The 22,605-nt window shown below is 40.7% G+C and overlaps 1 protein-coding gene across 1 annotated transcript in view; it reads left to right on the forward strand.

The window, feature by feature from the left end:
• Positions 1-5,106: 5,106 nt before the first annotated feature.
• The window catches only part of sstr1b (somatostatin receptor 1b), a 36,522-nt gene continuing 19,023 nt past the window's right edge, over positions 5,107-22,605 (forward strand). Inside the window, exon 1 of the mRNA XM_078276461.1 lies at positions 5,107-5,361. The gene's annotated coding sequence lies outside the window, so the exon portion shown is untranslated. The remainder of the gene's footprint in view (positions 5,362-22,605) is intronic.

The following is a 22,605-nucleotide window of genomic DNA, read 5'->3' on the forward strand; positions in this document are numbered from 1 at the left end:
GGGATGAGGATCAGCACCTCTAAATCGGAGGCCATGGTTCTCAGCAGGAAACCGATGGAGTGCCTTCTCCAGGTAGGGAATGAGTCCTTACCCCAAGTGAAGGAGTTCAAGTACCTTGGGGTCTTGTTCGCAGTGAGGGGACAATGGAGCGGGAGATTGGTCGGAGAATCGGCACAGCAGGTGCGGTATTACATTCAATTTATCGCACCGTTGTGACGAAAAAGAGCTGAGCCAGAAGGCAAAGCTCTCGATCTACCGGTCAGTTTTTGTTCCTACCCTCACCTATGGTCATGAAGGCTGGGTCATGACCGAAAGAACAAGATCCAGGGTACAAGCGGCGAAATGGGTTTCCTCAGGAGGGTAGCTGGCGTCTCCCTTAGAGATAGGGTGAGAAGCTCAGTTATCCGTGAGGAGCTCGGAGTAGAGCCGCTGCTCCTCTGCGTCGAAAGGAGCCAGTTGAGGTGGTTCGGGCATCTGGTAGGGATGCCCCCTGGGGCGCCTCCCTAGGGAGGTGTTCAGGCACGTCCAGCTGGGAGGAGGCCTCGGGGGAGACCCAGGACTAGGTGGAGGGATTATATCTCTAACCTGGCCTGGGAACGCCTCGGGATCCCCCAGTCGGAGCTGGTTAATGTGGCCCGGGAAAGGGAAGTTTGGGGTCCCCTGCTGGAGCTGCTACCCCGCGACCCGACCCCGGATAAGCGGATGAAGATGGATGGATGGATGGACCCGCCAAATGCGGGTGAATTTTGCAATTGGTGGTTAACACTGTCAGTCTACCTGCCACGTTGTCGGGTAGCCAATGAGAATTGATTGAGATTGAGATAGATAGTAACTATCGGTAAGCACGGTTGCTGGGTCCGGTCCAATCAGGGGTGGGAGTGAGAACGGGTCAAATTAATTTCCTTGTTTCTGTTATGAAGGCGAGATCTGTGTGACTCGAACATCTCACATTTACCAACAAAACGTACAGCGAAAGACCGTGCAAAGCATTTCAGACTGTCCTGCCTACCTGTATACATTTTAACATCAGTGTACGCTATAACAACTTTCAATCCTGTCGGCTGTCTGCAGCGGGCGGGGCTGTTGCTCCGTTCCCCCGCGACTGACACGCACAAACACAAACATACACAATCACACACAGTGGATGCAGGAAAAAACGCAGATGAGATGTACAGTTTGACCTAAATTGAGGACAGCTACGCTCGTTATTGTAAGTGCAATGCTAAGTTAAAGTCCAATAAGTACTTTATGAAACCGTATGAATGTGTGTCCCAGGCCAGGATAGGAAATTAACTAACAATGTAAAGATCAACAAGCCACTGACAATGACAGATATGTTCATATTTGATTCATTCAATAAATTATTATTTTGTGTCTTAAATCCACCAGCCGTTTTCATATCATACCAACATTTGCAGCATCTTGAGCCTTTTTGGTAAGGTTCCTAGGAAATCTCAGCCCAGAGTAATTAATAGTAATAATTATTATTCTCCCCAAAACAAGTTTCCTTTTTATTTATTTTTTTATTTTTAAGAACTATACAAAAAAAATTTCAACTTTTTTGCAACAACTCATGTGTTATGGTGCGCATTCACCAGTGTTTTTGTTGTTGTTGTGGTGGGCGTAGGCTACTCCTGATTTTGTCAGTCATCTCATCTCTTATATGCAGTGGCGTAATGAGACAACACCAGGCCCCTATGCAGGATTATCAAGACCGGCCCCCCTACTACAGCACGTGATGACGCGCAATGTCCACGAGTAGGCTACCATCAATAGGACAGGATAGGATCAGCAATTCCTGTTTTTCACCTTTTATGAGGCAACAAAAAAAAACTGTCTGGTAAAAAGTCACTTTTGAATTTTGGATTTTTAAATCCACCTGCCACAGTGGCTGGTGGTCAAAAAAGTTAACTTCATGCCCTGCGTGTGTCACTGAAATGTACATTTTGTAACCGCATCTTTTTCTAAACCTGTCCCATTCTTGTGCCGCATGTCAGTTAAATGTCCGTCCCGACCCAGAGCGTCAAAAAGTGTCGTCAAGAGTCCCGACCAAGCTTGTCTAAATATGACGTCAAAGGGCTATACGTGAGTCCCAACCCAGAGTGTCAAAAAGTGTCGCCAAGAGTCCCGACCCAGAGCGTCAAAAAGTGTCGCCAAGAGTCCCGACCCAGAGCGTCAAAAAGTGACGCCAAGAGTCCCGACCCAGAGCGTCAAAAAGTGACGCCAAGAGTCCCGACCCAGAGCGTCAAAAAGTGTCGCCAAGAGTCCCGACCAAGCGCGTCTAAATATGATGCTAAAGGAGACTTTTTGCGTCAATAATAAACGCCAAAAGACACCTGACCAAGCATTGCTTTTTGACGCGATGGGAGTGAGAATGTGTTAAAAATAATGCTGAATATTCACAATTTTTCCAGACCATCCAAATTTACACTCCGACACGGCAGATGTCACTTGATTTTCCTTCTCGCCTTTGTAAAACAGAAATAAAATAGTTACCTTTCAAATGTATGAACCACAGCGCTCAGGAATATGGAAGTGTATTTGTTCTACACCGGAGAGTCAGTGACGTGGCGGGACTTTTCCACTAGGTGGGGTTACGGCTCTATTGATGGCAGTTTTTAGTATTTTTAAACATTAATATTTTGAAACTTTTTCACAGAGGTGTGACAGAAACCACTGAGAGTGAATGATTTGGCTATTATTATCATATATAACTGATGTGTCAGTGTTTTTGTTCAGGTGCTGTGGACAGATCTAAAACCCTCGCCCGCAGAGTCGGCAGCACAGACTATAACCTTACTTTTAGGTTCATAAATGTATCAGAGTTAATGAATTATGTAGGATATGATTAGTACACATATATGTAATCTTACGTGGCAATGTCTGCTGTATGAGTGTATTGTGTATTTGCAGCGTTTTTATGTTGCATGTGTTTTTTGTGTTTTTAACTTTGCATCTGTTTTGTATTTGCAGCAAGTTTGTATGTGTTTTGGGCCATTGTAGTGCGTTTGCCCTGTTCGGCCACCGTAGTTTTACTATCCTATTGCTTCGCTGGGGTCATCAGGTGGGCACCCTCCTTCCTTTGTGTTTCGTTGCTAGGCCCACAACAGTAAGGCTCAATGGTGAGAGGTGCCCCTCTGCTTTTACCCCTCCTGCTGGCTGCTGGTCATCCTACCGCCCAGTTTTTATCCTTTCTTTTCAGCTAGAAACAGTTGCTGCTTCGCTCGGCCGCCTCTGTCAGTGACTTCATGGCCTGTCAGTGGGCCTGTCCTCGGACTCCCATCCCTTTCAGCAGCCTGGTGGTTGACATGGCTACAAAACCTCTGCAGCCGATCTCCACTGGGAACACTCCTGTCCTCCAATCCTTTTGTTCTGCCTCAATTGCTAGGTCAGAATACTTGAGTTTTTTCCCAAGATCGACCTTCATCTTCTAATCTCGTGCTGTATTCAGTAGGCTTAATTCAAGAGAAATCACACGATCACATGAAATCCATCTTGTCAGGCTTCGAATAATGCAATGTTGTCCGGACTACCAGTGGTTTGGACCAATCAGTGTCCTGTTGAAGATCTTCTGGGAGCTACAGGCGAGGTTTAGTTGTGTGTGTGACCACACGTATTGTAGATGCTGCTAGCATCAGTTATATAAGAACAGGAGAGTACTCTTCATTGAAAGAAGAACAAAGAATGGCACAAAAGGCCTTTCTTGACGAAAGGTGTTTTGGCTTTTCTCCCGACTGGCTGGATCAAGAGTTTTATAGATAGATCAGATCATCCAATCACCTGCCACGTATTTTTTGAAAGGGCCTTCCCTTTTCCAAACAGTTTCCAATGACGGCTTCTCAGATGGTTCTGTGTAACAAACCATCTGGCGAGTCAGGTTAGTCTAGCCTTACTGTAGAGCATTTGTATTCTTCAGTAAGGCTAGTTATAGCCAGTTCCAGAGCCCCGTTACTATGCAAGCTGATATTGCTGAGGTAGCGTGGGAGTCCAAGCCATTTCTTGATGAATGTTATAACTGTTCCCATATAATTTTTCTTGCAAAATAATGTTTTTCTTTGCTAAACGTATACTTTATTCTGAAAACATTACAATTTCTTTCTTGTAAAATTACGACTTTATCTTATAATATAATTACTTAATGCACAATTAAGACTTTATTCTCATAACATTATGACTTAATTCTGAAAATATTACAAGTTGTTATCAGAAATATTCTGACTTTAACTTGTAATATTAGTAGTTTTCTTAAAGGTACCACTTTATTCTGAGAAATTGTCTATTTTTGGCCCTAATGACCCCCCATACCAGAGGCACGTTTTAATGTCAGATTGTTTACTTCCTGCACATATCAGAATGACAGGATTAATGCTTTCATTTTCTCATCTCTTGTAATTGTAATCAGTAGCTTAGTTTTAATTGATGTGTCTTTGCAAATGTTCTGTGGTTAATTTGCACTCCTTTTTTGAATTGTTTCCAAGTTATTACGTTAATAAGAAATTCTAGTTTCCAAATCTTCTGCCATCTGTCTAAAATCGCCACTATGCAGTCTTATTCATCTTCCGTCTGTCTTTTTTTCCCCTCTAAATCATGGCAACAGCCCGTTTTCAGCCAATCAAACTTTCATAATTTTCCTTTTTTATCTCGCCTTGAGATGTATTTTTCAGGGAAATGAGTGGGTTGTGTGTCCCTCAGAGAATGCATCAGGCAGAGGTGGAGATAATACTTGAAATAGTGGAGAGATAGGAGGTAAAGGCAACAGTGTGTGTGTGTGTGTGTGTGTGTGTGTGTGTGTGTGTGTGTGTGTGTGAGAGTGAGTGAGTGAGTGAGTGAGAGAGAGAGAGAGAGAGAGAGAATGTCAGTGCGCAACCAAAACAAATGTATAGGAGGTAAAGGTGACAGTGTGTTTGTGTGTGTGTGCATGCGTGCGTGCGTGCGTGTGTGCATGTGTGCGTGCGTGTGTGAGCGAGAGAGAGAGCATGTCAGTGCGCAACCAAAACAAATGTCTTACAGCACGGAGGGGGAGAGAGAGAGAGAGAGAGAGAGAGAGAGAGAGAGAGAGAGAGAGAGAGAGAGAGAGAGAGAGAGAGAGAGAGAGAGAGAGAGAGAGAGTGGGCAGAGAATGTGTAGAGAGGCAAAGGAGAGCGTAGCGGCATTAAGCAGCTCAGAGATCAGTGGATGCTGACAGACGCACAGCTGCTGACGGGAAGAGGGGAAACAGAAAGGACAAGATTCTCACACTCCAGAAGAGAGAGAGAGAGAGAGAGAGAGAGGAGGAGAGCAGATATACTGTCCATGTTCATCCTCATCATCCCGGGGATTAGGATTGGAGGACAGCAGCCTTTCAGCAGCCACAGACGGACGGTAAGTTACCAACGCACACCTGCACGAATCAAAGTTAATCATCAGATTCAGTGAAGGTCAATGCAACCAATACGGTGTTTATGAACAGGTCCAGTTGGAATTTTGTCTTTTTTCCTCTCAATTTTCTATGATACTATTTGAATAGAATGATCAGTGCCAATTAATGTTTTTGGAGATTGTCAATACTACCTGCAAATGCCAGCTCAAACTAATATTCAAAATGAAGATTCAAATTCAAAATGCTTGTCTTTTGTATGGGCATTTCATCCCTGATTTCATCAGTGACAAGCTCATACCAGTCTACTGTGCCTTTGTAACTGCTGTCAGAATGCGACTATAATTTGGTCAGTGGAAGTCATTAATCAGACCTGCCCAATGTAAGACTGGAGTGTTCTTTGAAGGACAGCAAATAACAGTTACTGTCTAGAGTGATTAAGTTATTAATCACATTTATAGTAGAACATAGGTTTCAGGAGTGGAGGGTGGCAACATGTACTTAAAAATGTGTATGTGTATATACTAGTGCAGTGCCCATTCAAAGCGTGCCTGGTCTCCGGTATTGCTGCTTACTGCGTTCTCGAGAACCAGCCGCTCATCCAAACGAGACATTGTACTTCCTTGGGTCCTGTCATATTTGCGTCCGCTAAGACAATACATGTCATTTCAGTATACTAGATCCGTTGTTCTCAGCCTAGGGGTCGGGACCCCCCAAAGGAGGTCGCGGGATAATTTCTGGGGCTCGCCAGATGGTTTGGGTTAAAATAAATGAAATAACATATTCTAGACTGGGGAATGGCTTTTACATTACAGTGTAAGTTAGGTACATTCCATGTGTTGTATTCAGAGCTTCATTTGTAAATCACCAGGTCCTGGAACACATAAAAGGGGTCTAAAGGCGGGTCGGGGGAGAGACAAAGACAAAACGCATCAAAAGTCCACAGAGCCTGGAGCACATTGGACAAGGCTGGTGCTAGCTGCTAAAAGTCAACTGGCATTACAGCAAAGCATTATTTGTTTACATGTATTGATTGTGTGTGAGTGTTCAGAAAAATCCCTCAAAATCAGCAGGGGGCGGCTTGTAGAAACAGCAGTTTGTCAGTCTGTCGAACAGACAGATGGACAAACAGACGGATGGATGGACAGACGGACAGACTCCTTCCATTTTAGATGCATTTAAAACAATTTGAATGTATATACATGTTACAAATGCAGGGCATATCTATATCTTTATACTGTATGTATATAGATGAATCAATCTCGTAAATAACACTTCCATAATAATGGTAGTAAATACAAAATGAAATAGAAATTAAATGCAAACCTCTGTATTGTTAATACACTTACACCTCTTAACACCATGTTTACTTTCCTTGGTAGAGACTTGACACTTTTCCATGAAAGAACATATTTAGTACATATACACCAGTTGCCAGTTTAGCAGTCTAATACAACAGTCCTGCAATCAATCCTTTATACATGTAGAATGCTCAGTTTGTGTTGAAACTGGTTCTTGGTTCTTTTGGAGAATGCAGTTTGTCGTACTGTTAAACCGTATTACATTATACAGAGAGGTGTTTGTTATTTAGCCTACCCTAATTGATTTATGGGGTGGACAAAAGAGTGGAAACTGGATTTATTGCAGGACTGTTGTATTACTCATGTAGCTGTATTACTACACATGTGTATTGTCTTCTCCTCAGGCTGCATACTGCAACCTCCACCAAAAAAGTAGGCACACTGTATGTAGCTTGAGAGATGGTACCCAGGGCAAAAAAAGAATCCAAGCACTTGCTTCATCTCTTGCTGTTGTACCTTTGTACCTTTGATTTTACTGACAATTATCACAACTGAAGCAATTGTTGTGAGATGTTCATTTGACATGTAATCAAACTAGCTGATAAGAATAACAGAAAAATAAACCCATTGTGTCAAGCAAAAATGTCAACCATCCCCCACTTCCAGCTTCTCTTTAGTGATGATTTGCTACAAGAAATATGACGGTGTCCCCTTGGACTCTCCGAACTTGCAATGGACATTTTATTGCCCAAATGATTGATCAGTTAATCAAGAAAATAATTGTCAGATTAAATAAAAATGAAAACAACCGGCTCTAAATCAAACATATATAATGGAATATCAAATAGTCATTTAGCAATTTCGATCACAACTAAATCTCAGCAAAGCTGTTGTGTCATGCCAATGAAAATGCTAAATCATAAAATGAATTATCTCGTGATCGAGTGGCTGTAATCATCCTAAGCATCAACACTGTGTCATTTTCAGCATCACGTATGTTCTGCACTGCAGGCAGGCAGAGAATCTGAGCGGGTCAGATGTCATGCTCATCTTCTCCTCAGCTCTGTGATTGTTAGAGATACAGTAGCTAGAATGCAGACTTCTCTCAGTCAGTTCTAAGGATGTAACAATGTGTCGTGAATCGGTTAAAAATCGATTTTAATTTGCAAAGATTACAACCGATTGACAAAAAATAAATCACGATGCAATTTTTTAAACAACCCAGGGCGTGACGCTAGCTAACATTACACAGCAGGTTATGTTAGCATACCCTTAGCTAGTAACGTTAACTGGCTTAAACACGGTTAAACGTGCTGACAGTTAAACTGTGTAAAGTGTGACTGTAGTTCACTGGAAAGCAGTCTGCAGCTAAAGACACAGAGGAGACTTGCTGCACTTTGAGAAAGCATGATGGGACTTAGTGTTGCGTTTGTGTCCGGCTCTGTAAGCATTGTGTGAACGTATTACGTTCAATGTTATTGTAAAATACCCTTCTGCCGTCTAGTGTTTCTTCTTTTTGTCATTTAACAGCAAACAACTGGTAAATAAAGTTGTTCTTAAAAGTTATTCGTATCGAACTGGAGTTGAGTGTATTGTTACATCCCTAGTTAGTAGGCTACTGTATGGCTATTCCTGTGTAAATTTACACCATTTACACAGGAATAGTATTACTAGGGGACTAGTCTCGCATTGCCAGACCTGTCTCCACAGCGCTATGGAGTAAGGTCTGACTAAACCACAGATACGCTCTGGGTTGTTTGCATTTCTTTAAACCAATCACAATCGTCTTGGGCGGCGCTAAGCTTTGGACGCAGCGACAGTGGCTCTGTAAAATGTTCTCAGGAAGGAACTTGATTTGGTGGAACATGTACTGTGTATGTGTGCTATGGAGGACATCTGTTCAAGATCATATATGTTTGTGAGATGGAGGCCCCAATGTTTTTGACCTATGACCTAGGGAGAGATGGCATTGCCCTGCTTCTCATGGTCTGGGAAAAACAAAGTTGTTATGATGTGATTTCCTGAACATCTGGAAATCGTTTAGATGTTGGACTCTGTGTGCCCAAGCAATATATATCTATGTGTATCTTTACTGGGAGAGAGAGAGAAACGATGGCAACATGTTGCAACACTCTCCCGGTGCACTGATGAAACTGTACCTAATAGAAGATCTGGAGTTGTAGCGGCAAAATTGAAACTCATATTAAAGCTATAGTGCGTAGTTTCTGTCACCCTCATGACGGATTCTAAGTAATGACAACAAAGCTGTTGTTGCATCACATGATACAAGCCTTCCGTAATCGCGCATGTGTCCCCCCTCATCCACACAGTTGCTAGTAGCCAAGGAGGATTAAAAAAAAACAACAACATTATCTTCACTCGAGTCGCCGGACGACAATCTTCTGAACATAGCCATACTGAGAAATACAGAGAGAGTTGTGTGGAGCTGATAGTCTTAATTAGCAATTATTGAACGTAACAGACGTTCAATAATATCAAAAAGTTACGCACTAAAGCTTTGAATGAGCGTATACAAATATGAGCAAATACAACCAAACTCAAAATTATTTTTAGTTAACTTGAAATCCTACGGGAGTCGTCTCATCATGTCTCCTTTCATCACCTTCTACACCCTTCAAACCAAAGGGTATCCCCAGTATAGTCTCTATCTTGTAAGGGGTCCTTGGCTGAAAAACAATTGAGAACCTGTGCCTTGGCCATGCATGTCATTTTATCATCTTTCAACCCGTTCTCTTTCAACCCAACTCGTAAAGTGTCTCTCAGCATTGGATACAGACGCAAAAACTGCACTGGGAAAACATTAGCTCGACCGCGGTGCTGTAAGATGACTTAGTATTATAATATATAATTAGAGTGACAACGGTAGAGAGTAGTATGAAAGATCGAAAATCTGCGTAAGGAGGCAGGAGGTTAGGTTGGTAGGTTGGTCAAACAACACAGGACTTTCACCCGGGGTTCATGTTCCGTTCTTGTGTGTCACTGAAACGTACATTTTATAACCACACCCACGATATTTTCCCAAACCTAACTGTCCTGTTCTTGTGCTGCATGTCAGTACGTACGTCCCGACTCAAAAAGTGACACCAATAGTCTCGACCCAGAGCGTCAAAAAGTGACGCCCATAAGTGAAGCCCATAGTCCAGACCCAGAGCGCAATTATAAAGTAAAGTTCCAACAGCAATTTGGGTGCAAATTCAGGAGGCTCGTCACTACCCACCATGAAGACCTATTTGCAGAAAGAACAAGCTCAAATCAATCAGAAGAGGGACCTTTTCAAAGATGCAACACATTCTCACTCCGATTGCGTCAAAAACCGATGCTCGGCCAGATGCCTTTGGCATTTGTTATTGACGCAAAAAGTCTCCTTTAGTGTCATATTTAGACGCGCTTGGTCGGGACCTTTGGCGTCACTTTTTGAAGCTCTGGGTCGAGACTCTTGGCGTCCCTTTTTGAAGCTCTGGGTCTGGACTATGGGCTTCACTTATGGGCGTCACTTTTTGACGCTCTGGGTCGAGACTATTGGTGTCACTTTTTGAGTCGGGACGTACGTACTGACATGCAGCACAAGAACAGGACAGTTAGGTTTAGGAAAATATCGTGGGTGGGGTTATAAAATGTACGTTTCAGTGACACACAAGAACGGAACATGAACCCCGGGTGAAAGTCCTGTGTTGTTTGACCAACCTACCAACCTAACCTCCTGCCTCCTTACGCAGATTTTTGATCTTTCATACTACTCTCTACCGTTGTCACTCTAATTATATATTATAATACTAAGTCAGTTTTAAAATAAACTTGCAAAAATTTCTAAATTTCTGTTCTTTTCTGTCAAGATGGGGTGCTGAGTGTACATTAATGAGAAATAAAATGAACTTTTCTGATTTTAGCAAATGGCTGCAATGAAACAAAGAGTGAAAAATGTAAAGGGGTCTGAATACTTTCCGTACCCACTGTAAATTCAGATTTCTTTGTTAAAATGCAGATACATTAGACGATAAAGAATACTAAGCTTACTAAGTGCACTTACTAAAACCAAATTAGACCCTGGATGGACTAAGGATCATTATTTCAGACAGGTGTATTGTTTGGTTTCTGAGGCTCTGAGGAAAACATAAAGAAGCTGCCATGCTGTAGTCTGCCGTGTGCTGTGTGCACTGTAATCGATGGGTACTTGTGGGGAATTTTATAGGTTTAATTTATAGAATTGTGTTTTGTTTATTTTGCATTTACCCTGCAGCATTAACCTACTTCTCATCCTCACAGTAAAGGTTTTCTTTCTCTCTCTGGGAAATAGTTATTGGGAAAAACTATACAAATACAGTTCATTCAGTTTGACTGAGGACCTATGTATATTGGAATAATTCAAAGCATTCTCATGAACGGGATCGTATAATATTGTATGAAAAGTTATGCACAACAAGATATCCTACGAATTGATGGCGACCGTCAGCCCCTCATGTGACAACCAGTCGCGTGAGTTTAGCCGTCTTTACAGTTACATTTAGACGACAAAAGGTGACTGTGAGCTGGGTACAGAACACTGTGAGGTTACGGTCGTTTCAGCGGCCGTTGAAATTAGGTTTAGCTGACAAAAAGCGACCATCCTGTGGCGACGACAGTTAAGTTTAGACACTAAAACAACTAGTTAAGATTAGATAGAAGACCGTGGTTTGTATTAGGTGGGATTTTCCACTTTCTGGTCAATATAGCCCTGCCTCTGCTGAATTATTTTTATCCCCGGTGGGGATGCCACTTCACCAACAGACCATATATTATATACCTAAAATAGAAGTATTTTAAACTACGTAACTTAAAGCACTGTAATGTGAACAGTCTATAGTGCGATAAAATCAGAGTTGCTGGTTGTATTTAGCCGCTCAACGCATTCTCGTCAACATTCTCTATGATATTGTACAAAAATGTATGCACACCAAAACGTATGATATCCTACTAAATTAGCAGACTGCCAAAAGTTACATAGTATGCCTTTAAATACATGGAATACATATATGGATCACAGTTAATTACTTTTTGTAGCTATATGTACGAATGGTTCATGAGAACAGCCTGAATAATTTAAACATGAAGTATCTTACATCAGCAGTTGTTAGGGGGAGCGAGTGTACGGAAGTTAATCTGTGACAAAACTATTGAGAAAGCACTACACACATCTGGATTTCAATTGAAACGTCCAGATTTGAGAGGTCTGTGTGTGCAGAACAGGTTTTGCATCAGTGTAATCAATATTTTAAAACTATAAATTGTCAGATTTGAGTGAGCAGTAGGATTTCCTTTGCTTAGTTTTTTCAGACTTGTGTGATTGGACAATGTTGTCAATGAAAACACTGATGAAATATATATATATATAGATATTTTTTTTAATGTTTGGGCTACATTATTTTTTGTATATTTCTTCTACAAAACCTTGATTTAGCTGCTTGAGTCACCGCAATTTGCATTTCAGTCACGCCGCGTCTCTGCCTGTTATGTCAGCTAACGTTGCCAGTTGTTAGATGGATGTTCATAATGTTCCAAAACATAACCAGACAGGAAAACTGTGTGGGGTAAATTTTGCTTCCTCTCAAAAATCAACGAACTGCTCACGCTCTCCAAACTTGGATTGCAGCCTAATTATGGCTTCAATCTGCTTTGTGCTCACACAGTAGTTTTCAGTAGTGGAATGTAACTAAGTACATTTACATTTACAAGTACTGTACTTAAGTATAAATTTGAGGTACTTTACTTGAGTCTTTTCTTTTCATGCCACTTTCTACTTCTACTCCGCTACATTTCAGAGACAAATATTGTATTTTTTACTCCACTACATTCATCTGTTACAGCTTTAGTTACAAGTAACTTAACAAATTAACACTTTTGCACAGAAAATGCATGTAGTTTATAAAATCTTTTTTTTTTTTAAATTATAAATTAGACTAACCAACAATATACAGGCCTACCAGTCCAGCTGAAATGATTAGACCATTAAACACACAACTGTTTGGATCCTTTACACTTTCTAAAATGTGAGTATTTTTCTGCATTGAGTACTTCTACTTTTAATCCTTTCAGTACATTTTCCTGATGATACTTACATACTTTGATTTAACATTTACTTGTAACTGAGTATTTTTACAGTGTGGTATTAGTACTTTTAATTAAGTAAAAGATCTAAATACTTCTTCCAACACTGGTAGTTTTGTCATCAATTAAACTCGGCAATGGTGTCCCTCACTCAGGCTTCACGCTCACATTTACTCTGCTCAGAAATTTGGAACATTTGTGTCACAAGCCTACATCTTTGTGTCACCAGCCAGTGGTGTAAGGGAGTTATGAGGGGCCCCAGTGCACATTATTATGAGGGGCCCTTTTATGTTTGAAAGACATGACTGCTCGCTTGGCTTACAGATTGTCGGTCTTGACAGAATCGTATATTGTATCATCTCGTCACATTATCAAATAGAGACTTGACATTGGACATCAACATGCATATTAACCAGCAATCATCGTGGCATATCTGTATATGACTCCCGCACACTGTCTAACTTGCAAGAAAACATGTAATAACTGGCAACGTTTCGTATGTATAAGGTACCAACAAGATTTGCGAACATGTCTATCTATGAATGCATTTAATTTTTGCATTCATTATACAGAACTCTACATCTATCTATTATATATTTCTCTGGGATGATATATTATTGTTACTATAGAAAGTGTTGTATATATATTAGGGCTGTCAAAATAACACGTTCATTTAGATTAATTAATCTGAGAAAAAATAACGCTTTATAAAAATAACGCAGATTAATCCATTCCATATTGATGTTTGACCCGGAGCCGTTCTAGCCACCAATCGACTGTAAAATGAAGGAGGGAGACGAGAATGTTCTGCCTGGATCATTAATTGGAACATTTACTTGAGAAAATCATCTTCCTGCCAACCCTGGCTACCGAAATCTGGTGCCACTGATATGTCTGCTCTTCTCTCTGATGCTCTGAAACATATGATACAGGCAACACAAACACCGCTGCATGTGACGCTAGTTAACACTATACTCGACAGCAGCTAACGTTAGCCTACCGCTAGCTAGTAGCTGGATTAAACACGGTTACAATGCTGACAGCTAACGCTAAACGGTGTAAAGTGTGACTGTGTTTTACTGTAGAGGATTCAACACCGGGATGTAACAATCTGCAGCTGCCGTGGGAGAAACAACAGAGATGGTGCGTTCAATGAAACTGGTAAACTACAGCCTCATGGTGCATTTGAAATTATTGTAAATGTCCTTTTCCCGTCTGGTGGTTGTTTTTGTCGTTCAACAGCAATTTACTAGTGAAATAAGTTATTGTTATACATTATTATTAAATCATTAATTATATTATTTACTTATTTTTTTTAAGAATCTTTTTTGGGCATTTTTAGGCCTTTATTTGACAGGACAGCTGAAGAAATGAAAGGGGAGAGAGAGAGGGGGAATGACATGCAGCAAAGGGCCGCAGGTCAGAGTTGAACCCGGGCCCGCTGTGTCGAGGAGTAAACCTCTATATTTGGGTGCCCCCTTTACCAACTGAGCTATCCGGGTGCCCGAGAGTGTTGTTTTTAAGTTTGAGCTCTATCTATAGTTATGGAAATGTAAAAAATGTTATATCATTTTGCCTTATTTCATGTGAAGGTTGGTGATATACCTATAGAAGATGGCTTTTCTGTATGTAATACCATTTGCCTAATGATAGTCTAGTACCGAAACGTTGCAAGCTATTACATTTATTCTTGCAAGTTAGACAGCGTGCGGGAGTTTCTTCCCTCTAACCCAACTTTTGACCTACTAGCCCCTCTCCGAGGCACCTGTTATATATCTGTATATGACAAAAATATATCAAATTAAGAAAATAAGAAATAATTTATTCATATAGTTCATATGAAATAAGCATATTTTGATATAGACTTCTAATGGCTGATTCAGTGGCAATCTGAATCGCTTGCAAGGGCCCATTCTGCGCCCAACATTGTTGGAGGGCCCCGCTGCATGGCCCTGCACTGTCTACGCTGGTATTGTTTTATTTTTTTATATATGTGTGTGTGTGTGTGTGTGTGTGTGTGTGTGTGTGTCATCATGGCAAAATGTGGTCTTGGAGACACCTACTGTACATATACGTGAGCACTTTAGGTGGCACAGATTTAGTGTGTAGTTGAGATCATAATGAAGTGGTCTGAGCAAAGAGGGGGGGGGTATAAAGTAGAGTATGGGCCATTGACCCCACTACTTTAAGCTCTTGGCTCAATGCGGCGTTGCAGGTGTGATCCCATCGTTACATTGCCTCTAATTTTTTCAAAGGGCTTCCATCCCTTTGGAAGACTTCTTTTTCAGGAAATAGGTGGAGCAGGGGAGGAGGAACATGTTTGGTGAATAGTGATATTGACTGATTGGGTGAATGGTACCTGTGTATAAAGCTCAACAGTAAAAATCCCAAGGATTTTGATTATTAGCCATATTGTCTTAACCATCCAAGGTAGACTAAAAAACGAGCTATGAGATTGTCAAACGAAGGTTTATGTTCCTGTAGAAGACACAGGTCTGTGTGAAATCAACCTTGTATTGAAAAAAACATTTATTTGCAATCTTATGGAGAAATACTGCACTACACCACAATCCTAAGCGTAACAGCGACATCTCTGATTGGTCCAACTTGCTGTTACCATCTACCATTTGTGAATGCTGAGCACCTTACATGTTTAGGGTTAATCAATGCTATATTTAAACTGGCAAAGCCCTGCAAAAGCTAGATGATGCAACAAATTAAAATAAAATGTTCTTCCAATGGAATATAAAAGCATGGCATTATTATTTTAATGCATGATAAATGTGTTTCTTACTAGAAATTGCATCACTCAATATAATTTATGCTTAACCTCTTAAGATATATTGTATCCGGTGTATGTCATAAATAACAGACTGATGGTGTTATTTTAAGGCTTCCCTGTGCTATTTGTGAAAAGTGTGGCAGTGCTTAATTATACAGTTCTGTCGTTTTAAGTGTATCCGGATAAAATCCAGATGAGATTTAAGACATTTTCATTTACAATAATGTACAGGATGTTTTTTTTACACCTAGAGTTTGTTTTCTCTGGTCTGAATCGGTTCATGAGTTTGTGACTTGGTTTGGTTTCGTTTCACACATCACACAAACTAAAATACATTTCTACAAACCACGCAAGAACGTTTACTCTGCTTACTGGTCAGATGTGTCTGGGGCGGGACCAAGAAAGTAACTACATGAAGAAGGTCCTGTGTTCTGGAATAGTGCAAATTTCATATTCCTCTCAATGAGAGGCAAGCGTGCAGGAAGGGGGTGCAGGAAGGGGGCGCGAGAAGCGGGCGCAATCCCTTGAAAGTGTCTCGTTTGTGCTCGTCACATGCCCGCCTGTGGCAAGAGTCGAATTGTGTGGTACTTTTTCCTACGAGAGCGGCGCGCAGTACAACTCAATGAACATGATTGACTGATTGTTGCTGTTTGTTTTTTAAACCGTTATGAGGACAAGGGCAATGCGGCTTTTGCTTGTCAGACAACACAAGACTGGAGCTGTGTTCAAAACCGTTCCCTCATTCACTCACTCACTATTCCCTATATAGTGTTTATTAACTAGTGAACTATATAGGGAACGACCAAACGAGATTTCAGACACTACACTGAAAACAGAAAAAAAAGCCCGCTCCATTTATCCTTTTTAGTTTTCGCGGGTTCTTCCGCTTCTTCTTGTCCTCGGGGAAAACACGCCCGCGTTGCATTGTGGTTTACGGTAGTAAAATGTAAGGTACATTGTATGTACACTCAAATTAGCAGTGCATTGTGGGTATTCATTAGTGAATGAAATTAACCGCAGAGAATTCGTTCACAACTACAAAATGGCGGACACACTATATAGTGCACTATTTCCGTGATAGGGAACGATTTCGAACACAGCTTGGATGTATCAGCTAGTGTCAAGCTTGAACTTAAATGAGACTATAGATTCACGGCTATGCTAATTTAGCTAACTTTAGCTATTAAAAAAACAACAGTCTGTGGTTAGGAAAGATATAGTCTTTATCGACAGCGTTTCATTTCCAGAATTGTTCAGGTGCTGCCGGAAATTCCGGCTGGATGTCCGTTACCTTCCGCTTTCTTTGTGTTGGCATTCTAAACTACAGTGGTATTAATGGTGACTAACTGCGGTCCGGTAAATCCAGACAGGTAGCTAGACTATCTGTCCAATATGAGTTTTCTGTTGCACGACAAAAACAACTTTTGAACGTACACGTTCCACCAAAACAAGTTCCTTCCCGAGGCTATTTTGCAGCGGCACCATGGCTTCGTCCAGCACTTAGTGCCACCCACATCGATTGTGATTGGTTTAAAGAAATGGCAATAAACCAGAGCACGTTTTTCACCCATCCCAGAAAGCTGTGTGGACTAGCAAAGCTCCGCCGCAGTGCTGTGGAGGAAGGTCTGGCAATGTAAGACTAGGAAAGATTGGATTGCCACTATTTGTTGTAAATCGACCTGTAATTAGGGATATATGATACCACCGCAACTGTCATTCAGTTGATACAGTAGTGCACAGAATCCCAATGGTTTCCATGCATTGATCGCCTGGCGTTTACTCACGGAGCGTTGTCTGCCTGTCTGTTCACATGAGGGGCACAATGAGGCCCCGCGATCCAAGTGACTACGCAGGCGAAGTGTCGCTTACCGTCTGAAAATACCTTTTTGCATCTTCACTCACACTGCTCGCTTACCCACACAACTAATTAACTAATAAATAATTAACTAATTATTTTTACTGTACCATGGATGAGTTAAGAGAATCAGACAGTGAGTGGATATTTCAGATCATACCTACTGCTTACTAATGTAGGTGCACAATGGGAGGAGTACAGTGAAAGAAGGTGTTATATGAAACAATCCAACAGATGAGAGAGGCTTTCACAGAATGGAATGGAATGTATTCACAGCAGTAAGCGTCTTGGAGAGATGGATGCATTTACATCTTTTCAACACATGACAAATGCTTCTCAAACCATAATTCCTAATACGCAGTTGTCAAGACAATTTGCAGTTGACTGATAGTCTCTAATCTGACAAATCAAATTTAGATTTGTCAGATTATATTTACTCAAATGATTTGATTATATTCATTTAGAAAGGTTGATGGAATATGAGCCACTTAAGAGGCCCCTCTTGAGTGCCTCAGATTCCTTCAGCCGTTCTAAAGTAGGATCCCCAAAATGAATAGCACCAGAGGGACACTTTTTACAGCACTCCATGCAGACTGTATTGTGATGGGCTTAATTATATTGTCTGTCATTTTGAAGTTATATTTAGACTCAACGTGGTATAAATGCCGGTTCCAATCCCTCTCTGCACTTCGAGGAATACATTCCTGGCGGGGAAATTCAAAATTATTTGAATGAGAAATTTCTAAATATATGTATATATATATGAGAAAATTAGCAAATTCCACAAATGATCTTTACCTCAATGAATGTGGAGTTTAAATATCCTATGTTACAGAAATAAACTTCAAAAATAGGAGAAAAAAAAAGACTTATAGCTATAGTGCGTAGTTTCTGTCGCCTCCACAAGGAAGTCTAAGTAATGACAACAACACTGTCTTTGCATCCACACGATACAAGCCTTCCGTGATCGTGGACTGCCCCCACCCCTCCTCCGAGCAGTTGCTAACACAGAGGATTAAAAAAAAACATGATGAACGCTTCAGAAGCGGTAATTATCTTTACTCAAATTTCTACGCGCAAAACTTGCCGGACGCCACAATCTTCTGAACACTCTTGAACTTTAAAAACCTGTGAATAGAACGAAAATATTGCCACCCAGAATTCCTGTAGCTTAGGACATAGGTGCATAACTATGTAGTAAATCTGCATCTGCTTGGTTACACTTTTCACAAATTGGGGACACATCTGGGAAGATTTTATGTAACTTCACCTTTGAATAATGCAACCTGTGCAAAATTTTGAACTGGATCAGACAGTGTCTGGCATTAAGGGAGCACATATTAATATATTTCAGACTCCCAGGTGTCCTCTGCTATTCCCATCCGTAATTCTTTTTCACAGTCCTTTTTTATACCCTCCATATTCACTTGCTCATGTATCATATATATCATATAAAATGAAATTGCATATTTTTCTACTATACAGTCTCTGAGACATTGGTCCAACTTATCAGGTGTTGCAGTCTCAAAATTGTCTAGATGAGTCTTCACAAAATGTCTGATCTGTAGGTACCTAAATAAATCTTTCTTTGACAGTCCATATTTCTCCTGAAGCTGCTGGAAAGACGCAAACACACCCCAAATATATAAATCCCCAACACAGCAGAGTCCAAACTCTTTCCATTGATCAAACGCTCCATCCATAATTGAAGTAATAAATGACGGATTTGCTGATACAGGCAGTGTAAAGGATAGAGCTCTAAACTTCAAATGTGTTGCTATTTGTTTCCTGATCTGAATGGTGCTATGAATAATCGGATTATAATTGTAGTATGATTTTTTGAGACAAATGGGAGACATTAGGATAGCCCCAATCGAGTAGGGAAGACAATCCTCCCGTTTCATGTCCAGCCAGCTGGAGAGCGCAATAGTCTCATCCAACCAGTATGAGGCGCAACGCACGTTTGCCGCCCAGTAATAACGCATATAATCCGGAAGGGCCAGCCCACCACTTGTGTTACGCTTGAACAGATGCCCCTTCCTGATCCTATGGGATTTATAGTTCCATATAAATGGTTTTCCAAAACTCCAATTTATTCCTAAACCTGTTTAATATAGTCATAGAATTAGCTTCAAATAGGGAGTTATATTTCTTTGTGATTTCTAACCCCATATATGTGAATGTGTCCAATTTGAAGCCAATTTGAATGGAACCTGTTCAAGCACAGCTGGGTCTCCGCAACCCACAGGCATCAGCTCGCTTTCCCCCCAGTTTATCCTATATCCCGAGAAGGAACTAATCAGTTCAATTGTCTCCAATAGAACCGGCATAGAAGTCCATGGCCTAGTTATATACATCAAAATATCATCCGCATATAGCGACATTGCGAAGTGTATTCCGTGTCGTAACCATGAATCTCACTGTTTGCATGAATAGTCACAGCAAGGGACTGAGAGCGCACCCTGCCCCTGTGCAAATTAAATGCATCTGAAACTGTTCGATTAGTAAGGATTCTAGCATTAGGATTTGTGTATAGTAATTTAATCCATGCAATAAATCTTGACCCAAATCCAAATGTTCCTAGCACAGCATAAAGGTAAGACCACTCTACACAATAAAATGCCTTTTCGGCATCTAAACTTAAAATGAGCAAATCTTCTTTAGGGTGTCTGGGAGAGTACATAATATTGAAGAGGCACCTGAAATTATGAAAAGAGTGCCTGTTTGGGATAAACCCTGTCTGATCAGGGTGTATCTATCTATTAGGCCATGTGCGGACTAAGTCTTCTTGCTAAGGATTTAGCCAAGATTTTCTGGTCGGTGTTTAATAAAGACACTGGCCTGTGTGAACTTGCTTGCTTTAAGTCTTTCCCTTTCTTTGGAATAAGCGTTATGGTAGCTTCATTTAATGTTGGTGGTAGTGTGCCGCTCTCAAAGGCCTTCTTGTGCATTCTATGTAAATATGGAGTTATTATGTTACTGAACTTTTTATAAAACTCATTGCATATCCCGTCCGGCCCCGGGCTCTTACCGTTTAAGGAATTGATTGTTCTTTGTATCTCCTCCCCCGTAATTTCCAGCTGTATGGCACTCTGATCCCTCTCTGACAGTGTAGGTAAATTCATCTAAAAATTGTTTCATAGCCTCAGGCGCACATGCTTGGGAAGTGTAAAGTTTTTCATTAAATTGACACCTGAAACCTTATGTGAAGAGGAGCACCTGATTCTGATGTTATTGTGTGGATGGTCCTATCACCTTCTCTTTTCCGCAGCTGACTTGCCAGTAGTTTGTGTGGTTTATCCCCAAATTCGAAATAGGTCTGCTTAATGAATGTGAAGGCTTTAGAATTTTTTTCAGAAAGTATCCAATTGAGCTGGTATTTAAGGGCTGATATTCTGTTATGTGTCTCCATACATGGTTGAGCGGCGTTTTCTGCATCTAATTTTTGTATTTGCTCTTCTAACTGTGCTTGTTCTAATCTGCCGCCTTTCTTCTGTGAGGATTGAAAGGAGATAACACATCCTCTCACATACGCCTTGAAAGTCTCCCATAACAAAATTGGCAATACATCGTTTTTATCATTCGTCTCAAAAAACAAACTTTATCTGAGTCTCTAAATACTCACAAAACTGTTTCCTTGTTGGGGATCGAACCTTCAGGATATGAGTTCCTGTACCCCCAAGCAGCCCCAACGAAACAGAAACAAGACAGTGGTCAGAGATGATAATGTTGTGATATTTGACATTATTAACTCCAGACATAAGTTTACCATCCAACAGAAAATAACCAATTCTGGTGTATACATTGTGAACCCGAGAGTGAAATGAATACTCTCTACCTGTCACGTTTAATGTTCTCCACACATCAAATAGGTTTGTATTTTTGATAAACGTATTCAAAACGTTAGAAGCGTTAGATGGTGCTCTGAGTTGATGATCTGTCCAAATAAGTATCCAGGACCATATTAAAATCCCCTCCCCCAATAATAAGATTCGTAGTAGAAATATCTGGGATCAGGCTGAAAGTTTTCCTGAAAAATTCTGAGTCATCCCAGTTTGGTCCATAGGTATTCAGTAATGTAATTGGTGTGAAGTGTATCTCACCTATGACCAAAATAGATCTCCCCTCTTTATCTGCAATCGTAGATTTGTGTAGAAAAGGAACATTTTTGCGAATTATTATAGCCACTCTTATAGCCTTTGCTGAAAACTTGGAATGGTAGACTTGACTTATCCACTTTGTTCTAATTTTCCCATGAGCCTCATTTTCTAGATGCGTCTCCTATAAGAAGATCACAGCCGCCTGTAACTCTTAAAGAGTTACAGGCGGCTGTAAAGACCTTTCCCCTTTTTATTGGCTCATTAATTCCATTCACATTCCATGAGCAAAAAGTTAAATTTTCCCCCGTTCCGATGTGTCCTTCTACCTCAACAGTGGGGCTGCAGCCATACTGATAGATCAGTATCCTATTGCAAATTCTGACGCAGTGACATTTATCAGTATAAGATGTAGTCTAAGTAGCACCCATGCCCATCCCACCCTGAATAAGTCTAACAAAACAACAAAAACACTCAACTTCCTCTGAACACTATAGTCAAACTTCCAGAAGTGGGACCAGCCCTCCTTCCCAGAAGTCAAACTTCCCCACCACCTACTAGTCCACCACTTCTTAATCCCAGTCATCCTGTCCGTGTGTAGTTCCACAGATATTTAATAAACCCAAAACCATGATTACAGGTAAATATATTAATTAGGTCATTTAAGGAAACAGGTGTTAATTATTTATTAGTTGGGACATTTAAGGGAGGTCTTAGTCATATTTCAAAAAATAAGCCAATATTTTGGTGACAAGTTATTAAGTCCTTCCCTGAGTTTCCTGCTTAAGTAACACCCTTAAATAATTTCCCACTCAGCTTGAAAGATATTCTTATATAGCTTATTTGCCTATCGATAACATCCAGTAAGGAAATCATAAGAGAAAAATAGGAATTATCAAGTAGTTATTAATTTCACGAGAGCCCAAATGCCCACTTTGGCTCATTGGCATACCTAAGCCAGTAAACAAAACTTCAAGCCCCTGAACTACTGCTACATTTTGTAATGAACAACGTTATAAACAGTAACAGTGCACGTTAACCTTACATGTAAACAATAACCCTCTGCAAGATCCACCTTCCATGTTCACTTACATGAGGCTCCTGTTAGAGAC

The sequence above is a fragment of the Sander vitreus genome, chromosome 19 (assembly GCF_031162955.1).
Source record: "Sander vitreus isolate 19-12246 chromosome 19, sanVit1, whole genome shotgun sequence".
Classification (NCBI taxonomy): domain Eukaryota; kingdom Metazoa; phylum Chordata; class Actinopteri; order Perciformes; family Percidae; genus Sander; species Sander vitreus.